The sequence below is a fragment of the Loxodonta africana genome, chromosome 3 (assembly GCF_030014295.1).
Source record: "Loxodonta africana isolate mLoxAfr1 chromosome 3, mLoxAfr1.hap2, whole genome shotgun sequence".
Taxonomy (NCBI): domain Eukaryota; kingdom Metazoa; phylum Chordata; class Mammalia; order Proboscidea; family Elephantidae; genus Loxodonta; species Loxodonta africana.
The window spans coordinates 199,771,280-199,790,655 of NC_087344.1; positions in this window are offsets into that span (position 1 = coordinate 199,771,280).

A 19,376-nucleotide genomic window follows, 5' to 3' on the forward strand; every position below is an offset into this window, starting at 1 on the left:
TGTGACAGTCTGCTTCTGTAAAGATTTACAGCCTTGGAAACCCTATAGGGTTGCTATGAGTTGGAATCGACTCTATGGCAGTGGATAGTAAAGACATAAAGATTAAATCCTCTGAGTACTTAAAGGTAGAAAAGATTCCACTAGCTGAGAAGTGATCATATATTATACCTTCGTTCTTTGAGGTCAGGGTCTGTGTATTGCATTATAGCAAGCACTCAGTATGTGTTTGTTGAACTGAATTTAAATCAGTTGGCATTATATGGCTGATCTTATACTATGTAGTATATATCACTATTTTCAACTGTCTTTTTAATCAACAGTATAACATACATGCAGTGAACTGATTTGGTTTTTGAAGAGGTCAGAAAAAAACTTACGTAGAAACACACCAAAACAGGAATCTGGTCTCTTGGATTCAAATTCCTGTCCTGCTACTAACGATCCATGTGGCCTTGGCTAATCATTTCCTTATCTCTGTTTCTCGATTTCCTCATTTATTAAATTAAAATTGTTCCCCACTTTGGTATACATCAGATCCACCTGTAGAATTTGCTAAAATTATACATGCTTGGGCCCCGCCTTCAGAGGATCTAATTCTGCTTGGTTTCTGCATGTTTCTGTAAGTCAGAATTGGAAATACTCTGAAAGTTGGACTGTATAGAAACATGAAAAATATTATTTGTCTCTCTTTCTTATCTTATTGACCCAGTCATAATTTTTCAGCACTCTCATTTGGTCAAGGGTTTCTCTAAGGAGATATTTCTTCCAATTGGCGTTCAAACAAAAGGAGAAAGACACAGACATCAAAGGGGATACAAATAATAGCTTTGTTGCTAGTGAAGCTGTGGTGCAGAACTTGGCTTGGGTTTGACTTCTTTATTCACTACTCCTCCTCCAGACTTTGGAACCAGCTTTAGTGGTGAAAGGACCTGCAGAGCAGACGTTAGAGTCCAGCTAACAGCAAGGGAGGCCACAGCTTAGCAGCTGTCAAACATGGAAAGCATGGAAAAACAAATAGCTAGAGAAAAAGGACACAGGTGGCAGTAGCTTTTATTATATTAACTCCACTCAATCAAGAGCCCAAACAAATGGGTGGCAGACCCTCTCTCACCAATCAGAAAATCTATTCTCTGCAATTTGGAAGGAGTGAGTACAGAGCTGAGAAGAAGCTTGGACATGTTGCACTCGTAGAAATCCATTTAGGGAAACATGGCCCAGGGAAGAGTGTTCCCCTTAAAATTGTCCTGTCAGAACAAGAAAATCTTATTTATGAGAAGTTACATTCATATGTTTTCAGAAAGAACCCATTTGTTTTTTAAATTATTTTTATTAAGGTAATAAAATAAAATTCATCTTTCCTAGTGTACGTTTATATGAATTTTGACAAACACATATTGTAGTGTAACCACCACCACAATCAAGGTATAGAACAGTTCAATTGTGCCCCCAAATTCTCCTTTGCCCCTTTGAGTCAAACTTTCCTCTCTCCCCTATTCCCTGCAAACACTGACATGTTTTTGTCTCTATAGTTTCGCCATTTCAACAATCCCATGTAAATGAAATTATACAACATGTACCTTTTGAATCTGGCTCCTTTCACTTAGCATAATACATTTGTGATTCATCCATCTTGTTGTGTGTATAAATATTTCATTCCTTTTCATTGCTGAGTAGTGTTTCATTATATATATATATATATATATGAATATATACATGAGTGAGTGTGTATATATATGGAAACCCTGGTGGTGTAGCGGTTAAGTGCTACAGCTGTTAACCAAGAAGTTGGCAGTTCAAATTCGCTAGGCACTCCTTGGAAACCCTATAGGGCAGTTCTACTCTGTTCTACAGGGTTGCTATGAGTCAGAATCAACTCGACGGCAGTGGGTATATATATATCTATGTATATATATATATATAAAATTTATATATATAGATCCAAGAAGCTGGACTATATGAAAAAGAATGGGACATCAGGATTGGAGGAAGACTCATTAACAACCTGTGTTATGCAGCTGACACAACCTTGCTTGCTGAAAGTGAAGAGGACTTGAAGCACTTACTGATGGAGATCAAAGACCATAGCCTTCAGTATGGATTACAGCTCAACATAAAGAAAACAAAAGTCCTCACAACTGGACCAATAAGCAACATCATGATAAACGGAGAAAAGATTGAAGTTATCAAGGATTTCATATTACTTGGATCAATCAACACCCACGGAAGCAGAAGTCAAGAAATCAAAAGATGCATTGCATTGGGCAAATCTGCAAAGCACCTCTTTAAAGCGCTGAAAAGCAAAGATGTCACCTTGGAGACTAAGGTGCGAGTGACCTAAGCCATGGTATTTTCAAGCACACCATATGCATGTGAAAGCTGGAGAATGAATAAAGAAGACCGAAGAAAAATTGACCTTTGAATTATGGTGTTGGGGAAGAATATTGAATATACCATGGGCTGCCAAAAGAATGAACATACCTGTCTTGGAAGTACAACCAAAATGCTCCTTAGAAGCAAGAATGGCTAGACTTCGTCTTACATACTTTGGATATGTTGTCAGGAGGGACCAGTCCCTGGAGAAGGACATCATGCTTGGTAAAGTACAGGGTCAGCAGAAAAGAGGAAGACTTTCAACAAGACGGATTGACACAGTGGCTGCAGCAATGGGGTCAAGCATAACAACTTTTGTGAACGTGGTGCAGGACCGGGCAGTGTTTCGTTCTGTGGTACATAAGGTTGCTCTGAGCCTGAATTGACTTGATGATACCTAACAACGATAGTAAAATAAATATATAGTGGAATATATATCTAGTGTAATAAATATATCTATCAGAATATATCTATAATGATCTATGTATAGATAGATAGTATTCATTCCCTAGTGGAAGAATATTTGGATTCTTCCAATTTCTGAAGTTTATGAATAAAATTGCTATAAACATCCACATATGAGTGTTTTTGTGATCATAAGTATTTTACTTTGGTAAATACCTAAGGGTAGGAATGCTAGGTTGAATGATAAATGTATGCTTGCTTTAGAAGAAACTGCCAAACTACCTTCCCACCAGCAATGTAGGAGAGTTCTAGTTACTTCAAATCCTCACCAGTTCTAGGTATTGTCTTTGTTTTATTTTAGCATTATAATAAGGCTGTTGTTGTCATTGTTGTTAGGTGCCTTCAAATAGATTCCAACTCATAACTACCCTATGTACAAAAGAATGAAACACTGCCCTGTCCTTGAGCCATCATCACAGTTTTTGAGCCCATTGTTGCAGCCACTGTGTCATTCCAACTCATTGAGGGCCTTCCCCTTTTTTACTCTCTTTTTTCTCCTTTACCAAGTGGAAACCCTGGTGGCATAGCGGTTAAGAGTTCAGCTGCTAACCAAAAGGTCGGCAGTTCAAATCCACCAGGCCCTTCTTGGAAATGCTATGGGGCAGTTCCACTCTGTCTTATAGGGTCTCTATGAGTTGGAGTCAACTTGATGGCAACGGGTTTGGTTTACCTTACCAAGCATAACGTCCTTCTCCAGGGACTGTTCCCTCATGATAATATGTCCAAAGTATGTCAGACGGAGCCTCACCATTCTTGCTTCTAAGGAGCATTTTCACTGTACTTCTTCCGAGACAGACTTGTTTGTTCTTCTGGTAGTCCATGCTATTTTCAACATTCTTCGCCAATACCATAATTCAAAGGCATTAGTTCTTCTTCAGTCTTCATAATAAGGATGCATCGTATCATTATGGTTTTAATTGGCATTTCCCTAATGACTAATGAGGGTGAACATCTTTGTATGTGCTTGTGTTCCTTCCATTCACGTATCTGCTTTAAAGATGAGTCTTTTCAAATCTTTTGCACCTTAAAAAAAATTGGATTGTTTCTTATTGTAAAGTTTTGAGAGTCCTTTATATAGTCTGGATACAAGTTTTGTTGTTTTTTTTTTATTGGATATATGTTTTGCAAATATTCTTTCCCAGTTCTCTGGCTTGTCTGTTGATTCTCTGTCTTACAAAGAGCAGCAGATGTTTTCTTAATGAAATATAATTTATCAAGTTTTTCTTGCATGGATCATGCTTTTTGTGTCGCATCTAAGATATCTTTGCCTAACCCAAGTTCAGAAAAAATTTCTCCTATTTTTGTCTAAAAAATTTACAGTGTTACATTGAGGTCTGTGGTCCATTTTGAGTTAATTTTCTTATAAGACATGAGGTATGTCTCAAAGTTCTTCTTTTTTTTCTTTTTTTAACAGGCAGACTTCAGATTGTTACAATACCATTTGTTGAAAACCCTATCCTTTCTGCATTGAGTGTCCTTTGTACCTTAGTTGAATATCAATTGACCATGTATGTGTGAGTCTCTTTCTAGACTCTTTATACTATTCCATTGATCTATTTTGCCAGTACTGCATTGTTTGATTACTATAGCCTTACAGTAAGTCTTAAAATTTGGTATTGTGAATCCTACAACTTTGTCTTTCTTTTTCGATATTGTTTTGATGATTCTAGTTCTTTATCCCCAAATATTTATTTTAGAAGTAGATGTCCATTTCTATAAAATTCTTTCTGGGATTTTGATTGGAAAACGTTAAATCTATTAATCAGTTTTGGATGAATCGATATCTTGACAATATCAAATCTTTCAATTTATGAACATTATGTATCTCTTATTTATTTAGGTTTGCTTTGATTTCTTTCATTAGTGCTTTCTACAAGTTTTCCACATAGTTACATTGCACATATTTTGTTAGACTTACATGTATTTCATGTTTATTGGTGGTGCTGTAATTGTACTGGGTTTTTTGTTTTAATTTTCAATTTTTTATTGCTAGTATGTAGAAATATAATTAATTTTTGTATATTGACCATGTACCTTGCGAGTTTGCTAAGCTCACTTACTAGTTGTGGAAACTTTTTGAAGATACACATGCTTTCTTCAAACAGAGAAAGTTTTATTTCCTTTTTGAGCTGTTTGCTTTTCATTTTATTTTTCTTGCTTTAAAACACTGAGTAGGACCTTCTATACAATGTTAAATAGGAGTGTTAAAATGGACATCCTTGCCTTTTCCTGATCATAGGAGAAAAACATTTTAGTCTTTTATCATTAGGTACGATGTTAGATGTCTTTTGCCTGGTTTTGGTAACAGAGTAACGCTTACCTTGTATGACGAGTTGGGAAGTATTCCTTTTAAGAACTAGCAATTGTAGACAACAATCGTCTTGGGTGAAGGAAAGGACAATACACAATACAGGGGAAGTCAGCACAACTGGACTAGACTAAAAGCTAAGAAGTTTTCCGAATAAAACCAAACACTTCAAGGGACAAAGTAGCTGGGGCTAGGATCTGAAGAACATGGGTTCAGAGGGACATCTGAGTTAATTAGCATAACAAAGTTTATTAAGAAATTGTTCTGCATCCCACTTTGGTGAGTGGTGTCTGGGGTCTTAAAAACTTGTGAGCAGTCATCTAAGATGCATCAAACGGTCCCAACCCACTTGGAGCAAAGGAGACTGAAGAACACTAAAGACACAAGGAAAATATTAGCCCAAGAGACAAAAGAGCCACATAAACCAAAGACACCATCAGCCTGAAACCAGAATAACTAGATGATTCCCAGTTACCACCAATGACTGCCCGGACAAGGAACACGACAGAGTCCCTGATGGAGTGGTAGAAAAGTGTGTAACAGAACTGAAATTCTCATAAAAAGACCAGGCTTAATGTTCTGACTGAGACTGGAGGAACCCCCAAAGCCATGGCCCCCAGATGCTATGTTAACCCAGAACTAAAGCCATTTCTGAAGCTAACTCTTTGGACAAAGATTAGACTGGACTATAAAACATAAAATAATACTCGTGAAGACTGTACATTTTAGTTCAAGCAGATACACGAGACCAAATGGCCAGCTCCTGCTCAGAGGCAGGATGAGAAGGCAGGAAGGGACAGGAGCTGGTTGGATGGACATAGGAAACCCAGGGTGAAAAGGGGGAGTGTGCTGTCTCATTGTAGGGATTGCAACTAGGGTCCCATGACAATATGTGTATAAAATTTTGTAGGAGAGATTAATCTGAGCCGTAAACTTTTACCTAAAGTACAATAAAACAAATACATAAAACACTCAAAAAAAAAAAAAAAAAACTAGTATTATTACCCTCTTAAATTTTTGGTAGGATTCATCGATGAAGTTGTCTGGTACTGGAATTTTTGTACTCAAAAGATTTTAAATATGAATACAATTTATTTAATTGCTACAGGACCATTCAAATTAGCTCTTTCCTCTTGATGGAGTTTCGGTAATTTGTGTCTTTCAAGGAATTGGTCATTTCATCACAGTTGTCAAATTATGGGCAGAAACTTTCGTAATACTTCTTCATCATCCTTTTAACATCTGTAAAGTCAGTAGAAATATTCCCTTTTTTGTCCTGACAGTTGTAATTTGTATAGTCTCTCTTTTCTTTCATAGTTATTCTGGCTAGAGTTTCGTCAATTTTACTGATCATTTTAAAGAATCAGATCTTAATTTCATTAATTTTTTTTTATATTGTGTTTCTCTTTTCAATCTGTCTCCCTCCCCCCCCCTTTTTATGTCTATTATGTCCTTCTTTATTCTTGTTTTGGGTTTACTTTACTCTTCTTTTCCTAGTTTCTTAAGGTAGAAGTTTAGATGATGGATTTGAGGCATTTTCTTAATTTTTATCCTTGATATAAGCATTTAATGCTATGAATCACCCTTTAAGTGCTGATTTGGTTGCATCTTGCACATTTTGATATATTTGGTTTTCATTTTCATTCAACTGAAAATGTTTTCTAACTTATCTTGTTAATTCTTCCTTGACCCATGGGATTAATGCCTAAATATATGGGAATTTCCCAGGTATCTTTCTGATTTTGGTTTCTAGTTTAATTCTGTTTTTGTTAGAGAACATATTTTGTATGAATTAAATTCTTTTAAATTTGTTAAGATTATTTTATTTTGTTTTATTTTAAATAGCCTAGAGTATGTTCCATCTTAATGAATGTTTGAATGTTCCATGTAGTTCAAGCTGCAGTGAAAGCACTGGCAAAAAGCAAAGCTCTAGTAATTGACAGAATACCAATTGAGAAGCTTCAACAAACCGATACAGTGCTGGAAGAGCTTATTTGTCTATCTCAAGAAATTTGGAAGCCAGCCACCAGGCCAACTGACTAGAAAATATCAATATTGATGCCTATTCCAAAGAAAGGTAATCAAAACAGAATGTGGAAATTATCAAACAGTATCATTAATATCACATAGTAGCAAAACTTTGATGAACATAACTTAAAAAAAAATTGTAGCCATACATCAAGAGAAAACTGCCAGCAGTTCAAGTTCGATTCAGAAGAGGACACCGAACAAGGGATATCGTTGCTGATGTCAGATGGATTTTGGCTGAAAGCAGAGAATACCAGGAAGATGTTTACCTATGTTTTATTGATGGTGTGAAGGTATTTGACTGTGATCGTAACAAATTCTGGATAACATTGTGAAGAGTGAGAATTCCAGAATACTAAATTGTATTCATGCAGAATCTTTACATAGATTAAGAGGTAGTCATTCAAACAGTATAAGGAAATATTTTGTGGTTTGAAATTGGAAAAGGTTGTATCTTTCTTACATGTATCTTACAACATGGCAGGGTTGTATCTTTCAGCTTACTCATTCAATCTGTTTGCTGAACAAATAACCTGTGAAGGTGGACTCTATGAAGGCAAATGTAGCATCACAACTGAAGGAAGACTCATTAACAACCTGCAATTTGCAGATGACACAATCTTGCATTCCAAAAATGAAGACAACTTGAAGTACTTACTGACTAAGGTCAGTTAGTACAGTCTTCAGTATGGATTACACCTGAATGTGAAGAAAATGAAAATACTCACAACTGGTCAGATAAGCAATATTTTGTTAAATGGAGAAGAAATTGAAGTTGTCAATGATTTCATTCTACTTAGATCAACAGTCAGGGTCCGTGGAAGCAGTAGCTAAGAAATCAAATGACATATTGTATTGGGCAAGTTTGCTGTAAAAGATTTCTTTAAAGTGTTAAAAAGCAAAGATGTTACTTTGATGGCTGAAGTGCACCTGACCCAAGCATGGTCATTTCAGTTGCCTCATATGCATGCAAAAGTTGGACAATGGAAAAGGACGAAAGAAGAAAAGCTGAAGCATTCAATTTGTGTTTGCAATGAATACTGAATATACTGTGAACTGCCAGGAGCCCTGGTGGCACAGCGGTTAAGAGCTTGGCTGCTAATCAAAAGGTCAGCAGTTTGAATCCACCAGCCGCTCCTTGGAAACTCCTGTGGGGCAGCTCTACTCTGTCCTATAGGATCCCTTTGGTCTACCAAAGAAAGAACAAATCCATCTTAGAAGATAGACAACCAGAATGCTCCTTAGAAGTTAGGATGGTGAGACTTCTACTCACTTTGAACACATCATCAAAAAAGACCAATCCTAGAAAAGGGTATCGTGTTTGACCATCAAATATAGGATCAGCAAAAACAAGGAAAATCCTCTATGAGATGGATTGACTCAATAGCCACAGCAGTAGATTCATACATACCAACGATCATTAGGATGGCTCAGGACAAGGTAATGTTTCATTCTGTCATTCATGGGGTCACCATGAATCAGAGCTGAATTGACAGCAAATAACAACAAAGTCATTCTTCATATACATCACTATGTTTTTTTTTTTTTTTTTTTTGGTTTTTTTCACTTGTTACATTGCCATTTGATTATTTCTTATAGTGCCCATTCTGTACTGAAACTCCCCACCTATTTTTGTATGTTGTCCACCTTTCCACCAGAGCCTTTAGTATATTAATCATAGTTGCTTTTAATTCCAGGTCTGATAGTTCCAACATCCCAGTCAGCTATATATTGTTCTATTGATTACTATGTTTCTTAACCATGTATTGGGTTTTTTGTTTGTTTCTTGCTTATCTTGCTTATTTTTCTCATTCAAAATTTTTGATTGAAAGCTGAACATCCTCTGTAGGTCAAAACAGACTGAGATGAATAGTATTTATTTCTGGAAATGGGCACACATCTTTTGTTAGGTGTTTACTCTGGCAGATTGAGTCGTTTAGTCAAGAGTTAATCTGGACTGGACTTTGTTTTTGAAATGCTTACCTGGAGTGTACCACCAGCTTCAGATTTCTCCAGCTTGGCTTGTGTTTGGTCTAAGGAAGGGTTTTATTGCTGGAGAGTATTTCTCATTGTTGCTGCTTCACTCTCACTTTTAAGCTTTCCCTCTGAGCCTACACTTCAGACATACTCTTTCTATATGTTCTTGCCTCTCTCTTTGGTAGATTGCTGTTAAACCTTAGTGCTTGCTTGAGAGGTTTGGACCATTTTCTTTTGTCCTGGTTCAGCCTCAGTCTTTGGTAGGTCCTGTATTCCTCATCTTCATGGTGAGTCTTTCTAAGTGATTTTTCCATTACTCTAGTAGTAGTGGATGCTTTTCTATCTTTCCCCAGAAGTAGAAGGATTTTGTTTTGTTCTCTTCTGTGAAAAAAAAATTGGCTCTTCACCTGTGATCTGAGATCGATGGGGTTTTGTGCTCTTCCCACAGAGGCTTAAGTCTTTTGTTTCATAGGCTTCCCAGAGGAGAAAGGTCCATGTGGGGATCCTTTCCTACAGCAGCAGTTGTTCCTCACTGTCCCCTCCCCTCCTCAGACCTGCATCATGAGGAAGATTTTCTCAGGACTCTTGCCCTGCTGCAGTCCTTCTTGTGAGCATCCACTGAGAAGAGCCTGTGAGTGGTGCAAATGTCCTTTGTGCTTGTGGAAGCTAGAATTTTTACACTCTCCTTCTAGTCTACAGCTGACTTTTCCAAAAACCAAGCCCAAACCCATTGCCTTCAAGTCAGTTCCTCATAGTGATTCTACAGGACAGAGTAGAACTGCCCCATAGAGTCTCCAAGAAGCAGCTAGTGGATTTGAACTGCCCACCTTTTAGTTAGCAGCCAAGCTCTTAACGACTGTACCACCAGGGCTCCTAGTTAAAAAAAAAAAAAAAGAAGAAGCTTAGTTGTTGTTACCAGCTTGTATGGTACTGAAGGTCTCTCCTGCCTGCACTCTGCCACAGGTGAGCAAGTGCTTATGTCCTGGGTTTCTTGGAGGCACCTCTCCATCCTTAGATGTCAAACTAATTGCCCTGTGACCTCAGCTCCCTGATGAATTCAAGTAAATTTATTATTTTGTAGATTAGCTGTTTTTTTCTTTTAATTATTATCGTTGTTAGGATGGTGGCAACACTCCATTTTTCTATACTCCAACTCAAATCTAAAAGTTCCTCAAGTGGCTTGATTTCAAGTCTCAAATAAATTGAAAATCAGTAAGTGTCAGAGGGTTCTGAAATAACAGTGAGTAGAGGGATTTTTTTAGAGGGATAGGAGACTCATGAATTAAGGACGGTTAAGGGATTTCTGGGTATTTTGTTCTTGTATATATAATTTTCCTAATTACAGGGAAAAAAAGATATTTATAGTGTTCTGTGACTTTCAATCCTTGGTGGCATAGTCGTTAAGAGCTTGGTTGCTAACCAAAAGGTCAGCAATTCAAATCCACCAGGTGCTCCTTGGAAATACTATGGGGCAGTTCTACTCTGTTCTTAGAGTTGCTATGAGTCAAAATTGACTCAACGGCAATGTGTTTGGTTTTTGGTTTTTTATGACCCTTAATGGAAACCCTGGTGGTGTAGTAGTTACACGCTATGGCTGCGAACCAAACGGTCAGCAGTTCAAATCCACCAGGTGCTCCTTGGAAACTCTATGGGGCAGTTCTACTCCGTCCTATAGGGTCGCTATGAGTTGGAATCGACTCGACAGCACTGGGTTTTGTTTTTTTTTTTTTTTGGTTTAAGAATTGACTCAACGGCACTGGGCACTGGGCAATTGTAATAATAACCAAGTAAAATAAAAATTGTAGTGCTCAATTTACAGGTGAGACGTTTCAGATTGTCTTCAGATGACTTTTCCAAGATCAATTATAAAACAAATATGGGGCTTAGTTTGGTGCCAACCATAATAGGTGTTAAATAATGACAGAAGAGATAAATTAATGACAGGTTAAATAAGAAGTCACTTCTTTTGCCTCAACATTTGAAGGAATTTTTTTTTAAAAAGTTTAATACCTATGGAATATTTGTAATAGAAAAAAAATACCCCAAAACTAATACTAAATGATGTGATAGTTGCTGTGAAGTATCTTTTTAATTCGAGAATAAAGTGCTATTTACATTAAAAGTTACTTACATATATCCTTTTTTTCAATGAAAGTTTTCTTTGCTTTTTCTTTCAACTGATACCCTATTTGCCATGTTTTGTGGTGGCAGTGTAACTCTGTCACGGCCCTTATTAAATTATAGGGGAATATCTGTTTATATGGCTGTCTCACTAAACTATGTGCTACCCAAGGAGAAAAGCCATATCTCATTTATCTTTGTAGCAACAGCTTCTAGAATCTGCCTGTCACAAGGTAGACACTCGATAAATATTGTTGAAATAAGCTATAATTCATATGCACTAAGTACATATGATAAAGTGTTTCTACTATAGGTAAGGTCTAAAGACTTGATCAAAGGCATCTTCCTTTCTGGACTTCACTGTAGAGGATCTCACTGATAGTAGCTTTGAGCAGGAGGTAGCCAAGAGTTAACCAGAAGTGTAACCAAAGAGGGAAACCTTGGGAGGGGGTTGGCTCTCCATAATCTTCCTCAGCCTCACTCAATTTTTTTTTTTTTTTGATATGGAATAGTGATGTTTTCTCAGTCTTATATAACATGCTATAAAACCTGTTGCCATTGTCAATTCCAACCCGTAGCAACCCTACAGGACAGAGTAGAATTGCCGCATAGGGTTTCCAAGGAGTAGATGGTGGATTCGAACTGCTGACCTTTTAGTTGGCAGCTAAGCTCTTAACCACTGCATCACCAGGGCTCCATAATGTGCTATAAAATGTTATTATACACACCCAACCAGTTAAGTCCTTCTTTCCACATTGTACTTTATGCCTCTCACATATAGAAGTCCTAAAGCCAGTGCTGACTGGAAAAGCTAACAAACTTTTCCAATGAATAAATTTCTCTAATGCTTACTTGGTTAGTGGGGGAACCTGGGAATTGTAATATGTCTCATTCCTCAGGCTTTTGTTTCTTGTTTTGTAGGGAGCAGCGTGTGTCATTGAGTAGGAGAGGGGGTTGATACTTTCCCATCCCAAAGTTTTCACTTGACCTCTAACATCTGACACTAAAACTTGATCTTTTCCTGTTTAGTTAATAACTGAAGCACACTTTCTCATTTTCTTCATATTTTTTGCCAGGGTCCTAGATCTTTCCTGTGGTTCTACCTTGTCATGATTTGGGCGTTTTTAGTTATTGAGCAATTGGCCTGGAAATTCCATTTTTATGGATTTGAATTCGTCAGTGACATTTCTACAACAATCTGTATATTCAGTTGGCAGGTGAGGGGAAACCAGATTACTGGAGCAATTGATTAAGTCAAATCTCAACTATACTGCTTATAAAATGCAGTACACAGAGGCCTTATAGAATTCATAAAGTGTTTAGCTACCAGTTTGGGACATTGTCTGAGGAAGATTTTCATGCACAGGTTAATAGGTTGGACAATGGCAGGTTGTAGACACAGGTCTTTGAAAGAGCCCTTAAGTTTCTCTCAGAGAAAAATACTTTTCTAAAACAGAAGTTATTTTAACTCAAAACTTCTCCTTTGTGTATCTATACATCAGTGGGTCAGATTTATTATGATGAAATCATAAAACCTGAATAGCCACAGACAATATTTTACTTCTACCAGATAGCTGAGGCTTCTGAATGCATTTTAGTTAAAACTATAGTTCCTATCCTGACTCTTGATTCATCTTCCTGTGTGTGGAAATTACCCTTGGAGCAACCTGATCACCACTGTAGCTTCTGAATGTAGCTCATCCCGATCCAGCTCACAAATAAGTGAATGTAACCAAATCTAATCAATAAACACAAATACTAGCCCAATGGGGGAAACCTAGGTCTGAGAAATCTCGCCTAAGAAGAGGTTATAGAGAAAGGCTGTGAATGGATTGGAGTCAGCAAACCAGTCTAGAGAAGCTGATGAAAACAGCTACAGACGCGTTTGCAAAGTGAAAGAATGAGAACAATTAAAATCATGAACTCACAGGGAAATATGATTCTTCTTGGACAAACAGAGAAGAGAAAGATGAAAAGAAGAGAGTAAAAAGAATATTAAAGGGATAGCAAATTCAAAGAGAAGCATTCACAGGCATTTATTCAACAAACATCTATTGAGGAATTTGGCACAAAGTACTTGATCGGTGCTGGATATACCAAAAACAAAACAACAACAACTAAAGCCTGAGCATTTTTATAGTTTCTTATATGTTCTCATGGAAACCCTGGTGGCGTAGTGGTTAAGTGCTATGGCTGCTAACCAAAGGGTTGGCAGTTCGAATCCACCAGGCGCTCCTTGGAAACTCTATGGGGCGGTTCTACTCTGTCCTATAGGGTCACTATGAGTCGGAATCGACTCGACGGCACTGGGTTTGGTTTTTTGGGGTATATGTTCTCACAGTACCCTGACGGTAAGTTTTTTAATCTTTTCATTTTTTTAAGATGGAGAAAAATACAGCTAACATTTATTGAGGATGTATTATGTGGAATAAACATTTAACATACATTTGATCCACACCACAACCTAATGGAATAATTACTGATCGTTTCCTCATGTTACATATGAGGAAACTGAGTCTTTGAGAGGTTGTCTCCAGTGGGTCTCGGGATGTTCCTAGAGGATGGGCTCCACGGGAAGAGAGTTGCTGAAATAAAAAAAAGCACAAAGGCATGACTCTAAAATAGTTTCAAATCTAAATGTTTGGTAGATAAAGCACGTTTAAAACTTTCCTTGATTTGATTCTCAGAGCAATTTTGAAGTATAAGGTTGTGTCATGTGATTTTATTATTCAAAAATCTGAAGTTCAGAGAGATAAAGTCACTTGTCCAAGTCCAGTTGGATCTTTCAACCTCTACTCAGTGGTTAATGCATTGTATCACGCTCCCTATCATTAGAATCTGCAAGTTTTGGAGCTCAGAGGGTTCACCTACGTAGTTCCCGAATGACCTTGCATCTTCCTCTTCTTTCTGTTTCTTTTCTTTTGCTGTTTTCCCGCTCTTTCTCCTTTTGCCTTTTTCCCTTCACCACTTCTCTCTCACCCTGACTTACAGTGGTAATTGTTGCTCATGGTTACAAAGATCAGTTGGAGAAACTGTAGGCTGCAAAAAGCTCTGAAAGCCATTGTCTCCTTACTTCGGATTTTTATCTTAATGTTCAGAGATAATCTTAATTCTAAACTATATGTTCTTTAAGATCTTTCAGTGCTGTAGCCTGGCAAAGTTGGCTTCAATAATTTTTTTTTTTAATTTTTATTGTGCTTTAAGTGAAAGTTTAAAAATCAAGTCAGTCTTTCACACAAAAACTTACCTACACCTTGCAACATGCTCCGAATTGCTCTCCTCCTAATGAGACAGCCCACTTCCTCACTCCACTCTCTCCATTCATGTCCATTTCGCCAGCTTCTAACCCCCTCTACCCTCTCATCTCCCCTCCAGACAGGAGATACCAACATAGTCTCAAGTGTCCACCTGATCCAAGAAGCTCACACCTCACCAACAACCCTCTCCAACCCACTGTCCAGTTCAATCCCTGTCTGAAGAGTTGGCTTTGGGAATGGTTCCTGCCTGGGCCAACAGAAAGTCTGGGGGCCATGACCACTGGGGTCCTTCTAGTCTCAGTAAGATCATTAAGTCTGGTCTTTTTACAAGAATTTGAGGTCTGCATCCCATTGCTCTCCTGTTGTGTTCTCTGTTGTGTTCCCCAACAGGGCGGTCATCAGTTGTAGCCAGGCACCATCTAGTTCTTCTGGTCTCAGGCTGATGTAGTCCCTGGTTTCTGTGGCTTTCTGTCTCCTGGGCTTATAATTACCTCATGTCTTTGGTATTCTTCATTCTCCTTTGGTCCAGGTGGGTTGAGACACATTGATTCATCTTAGACGGCTGCTTGCTAGTGTTTAAGATCCCAGACTCCATTCTCCAAAGTGAGATGCAGAATGTTTTCTTAATAGATTTTATTATGCCAATTGATTTAGATGTCCTCCGAAACCATGGTCTCCAAACCCCCACCCTTGCTATGCTGGCCTTCGAAACATTCAGTTTATTCAGGAAACTTTTTGCTTTTGGTTTAGTCCAGCTGTGCTGGGTTCTCCCGTATTGTGTGTTGTCTTTTTGGTCACCTGAAGTAGTTCTTATCTACTATTTAATTGTTGAATACCCCTCTCTTACCCTACCTCCCTCCCCCCTCTCATAAACATCAAAGAATATTTTCTTCTCTGTTTCAACTATTTCTCGAGTTCTTAAAATAGTGATCCTATACAGCATTTGTCCTTTTGCAACTGACTAGTTTCACTCAGTGTAATAGTATCTTCCAGGTTCTTCCATGTTAGGAAATGTTTCGCAGATTCCTCACTGTTCTTTATGAATGCGTAATATTCTATTGTGTGAATATACCATAATTTATTTATCTATTCACCTGTTGATGGGCATCTTGGTTGCTTCCATCTTTTTGCTATTGTAAACAGTGCTGCAGTGAACATAGGTGTGCATATATCCGTTCATGTAAAGGCTCTTATTTCTCTAGGATATATTCCGAGGAGTGGGATAGTTGGATAGTATGGTAGTTCTAATTCTAGCTTTTTAAGGAACTAAAATCAATTTCCAAAGTGGTTGTACCATTTTACATTCCCACCAGCAGCGTGTAAATGTTCCAATCTCTCTACGGCCTCTCCAACATTTATTATTTTGTATTTTTTGGCTTAATGCCAGCCTTGTTGGAGTGAGATGAAATCTCATTGTAGTTTTGATTTGCTTTTCTCTAATGGCTAATGATTGTGAGCATTTCCTCATGTACCTATTAGCTACTTGAATGTCTTCTTTTTTTTTTTTTTTTCTGTTTTTTTTTTTTTTATAATAACTTTTATTAAGCTTCAAGTGAACGTTTACAAATCCAATCAGTCTGTCACATATAAGTTTACATACATCTCACTCCCTACTCCCACTTACTCTCCCCGTCTTGAGTCAGCCCTTTCAGTCTCTCCTTTCTTGACAATTTTGCCGGCTTCCCTCTCTCTCTATCCTCCCACCCCCCCTCCAGGCAAGAGTTGCCAACACAATCTCAAGTGTCCACCTGATATAATTAGCTCACTCTTCATCAGCATCTCTCTCCCACCCGCTGACCAGTCCCTTTCATTTCTGATGAGTTGTCTTCGGGGATGGTTCCTGTCCTGTGTCAACAGAAGGTCTGGGGAGCATGGCCGCCAGGATTCCTCCAGTCTCAGTCAGACCATTAAGTTTGGTCTTCTTATGAGAATTTGGGGTCTGCATCCCACTGATCTCCTGCTCCCTCAGGGGTCCTCTGCTGAGCTCCCTGTCAGGGCAGACATCGATTGTGGCCGGGCACCAACTAGTTCTTCTGGTCTCAGGATGATGTAGGTCTCTGGTTCATGTGGCCCTTTCTGTCTCTTGGGCTCTTAGTTGTCATGTGGCCTTGGTGTTCTTCATTTTCCTTTGCTCCAGGTGGGTTGAGACCAATTGCTGCATCTTAGATGGCTGCTTGTTAGCATTTAAGACCCCAGACGCCACATTTCAAAGTGGGATGCAGAATGATTTCATAATAGAATTATTTTGCCAATTGACTTAGAAGTCCCCGCAAACCATGTTCCCCAGACCCCCGCGCTTGCTCCGCTGACCTTTGAAGCATTCATTTTATCCCGGAAACTTCTTTGCTTTTGGTCCAGTCCAATTGAGCTGACCTTCCATGCATTGAGCGTTGACTTTCCCTTCACCTAAAGCAGTTCTTATCTACTGATTAATCAATAAAAAACCCTCTCCCATCCTCCCTCCCTCCCCCCCTCGTAACCACAAAAGTATGTGTTCTTCTCAGTTTATACTATTTCTCAAGATCTTATAATAGTGGTCTTATACAATATTTGTCCTTTTGCCTCTGACTAATTTCGCTCAGCATAATGCCTTCCAGGTTCCTCCATGTTATGAAATGTTTCAGAGATTCGTCACTGTTCTTTATCGATGCGTAGTATTCCATTGTGTGAATATACCACAATTTATTTACCCATTCATCCGTTGATGGACACCTTGGTTGCTTCCAACTTTTTGCTATTGTAAACAGAGCTGCAATAAACATGGGTGTGCATATATCTGTTTGTATGAAGGCTCTTGTATCTCTAGGGTATATTCCTAGGAGTGGGATTTCTGGGTTGTATGGTAGTTCTATTTCTAACTGTTTAAGATAACGCCAGATAGATTTCCAAAGTGGTTGTACCATTTTACATTCCCACCAGCAGTGTATGAGAGTTCCAATCTCTCCGCAGCCTCTCCAACATTTATTATTTTGTGTTTTTTGGATTAATGCCAGCCTTGCTGGTGTGAGATGGAATCTCATCGTAGTTTTAATTTGCATTTCTCTAATGGCTAATGATCGAGAGCATTTTCTCATGTATCTGTTGGCTGCCTGAATATCTTCTTTAGAGAAATGTGTGTTCATATCCTTTGCCCACTTCTTGATTGGGTTGTTTGTCTTTTTGTGGTTGAGTTTTGCCAGAATCATGTAGATTTTAGAGATCAGGCGCTGGTCGGAGATGTCATAGCTGAAAATTCTTTCCCAATCTGTAGGTGGTCTTTTTACTCTTTTGGTGAAGTCTTTAGATGAGCATAGGTGTTTGATTTTTAGGAGCTCCCAGTTATCGGGTTTCTCTTCATCATTTTTGGTAATGTTTTGTATTCTGTTTATACCTTGTATTAGGGCTCCTAGGGTTGTCCCAATTTTTTCTTCCATGATCTTTATCGTTTTAGTCTTTATGTTTAGGTCTTTGATCCACTTGGAGTTAGTTTTTGTGCATGGTGTGAGGTATGGGTCCTGTTTCATTTTTTTGCAAATGGATATCCAGTTATGCCAGCACCATTTGTTAAAAAGGCTATCTTTTCCCCAGTTAATTGACACTGGTCCTTTGTCAAATATCAGCTGCTCATAAGTGGACGGATCTATGTCTGGGTTCTCAATTCTGTTCCATTGGTCTATGTGTCTGTTGTTGTACCAATACCAGGCTGTTTTGACTACTGTGGCTGTATAATAGGTTCTGAAGTCAGGTAAGGTGAGGCCTCCCACTTTCTTCTTCTTTTTCAGTAGTGCTTTGCTTATCCGGGGCTTCTTTCCCTTCCATATGAAATTGGTGATTTGTTTCTCTATCCCCTTAAAATATGACATTGGAATTTGGATAGGAAGTGCGTTAAATGTATAGATGGCTTTTGGTAGAATAGACATTTTTACTATGTTAAGTCTTCCTATCCATGAGCAAGGTATGTTTTCCCACTTAAGTATGTCCTTTTGAATTCCTTGTAGTAGAGCTTTGTAGTTTTCTTTGTATAGGTCTTTTACATCCTTGGTAAGATTTATTCCTAAGTATCTTATCTTCTTGGGGGCTATTGTGAATGGTATTGATTTAGTAATTTCCTCTTCGGTGTTCTTTTTGTTGATGTAGAGGAATCCAAGTGATTTTTGTATGTTTATTTTATAACCTGAGACTCTGCCAAACTCTTCTATTAGTTTCAGTAGTTTTCTGGAGGATTCCTTAGGGTTTTCTGTGTATATAATCATGTCATCTGCAAATAGTGATAACTTTACTTCTTCCTTGCCAATCCGGATACCTTTTATTTCTTTGTCTAGCCTGATTGCCCTGGCTAAGACTTCCAACACGATGTTGAATAAGAGCGGTGATAAAGGGCATCCTTGTCTGGTTCCCGTTCTCAAGGGAAATGCTTTCAGGTTCTCTCCATTTAGAGTGATATTGGCTGTTGGCTTTGCATAGATGCCCTTTATTATGTTGAGGAATTTTCCTTCAATTCCTATTTTGGTGAGAGTTTTTATCATGAATGGGTGTTGGACTTTGTCAAATGCCTTTTCTGCATCAATTGATAAGATCATGTGGTTTTTGTCTTTTGATTTATTTATGTGATGGATTACATTAATGGTTTTTCTGATATTAAACCAGCCTTGCATACCTGGTATAAATCCCACTTGATCAGGGTGAATTATTTTTTTGATGTGTCGTTGGATTCTATTGGCTAGAATTTTTTTGAGGATTTTTGCATCAATGTTCATGAGGGATATAGGTCTATAATTTTCTTTTTTTGTAATGTCTTTACCTGGTTTTGGTATCAGGGAGATGGTGGCTTCATAGAATGAGTTGGGTAGTATTCCGTCATTTTCTATGCT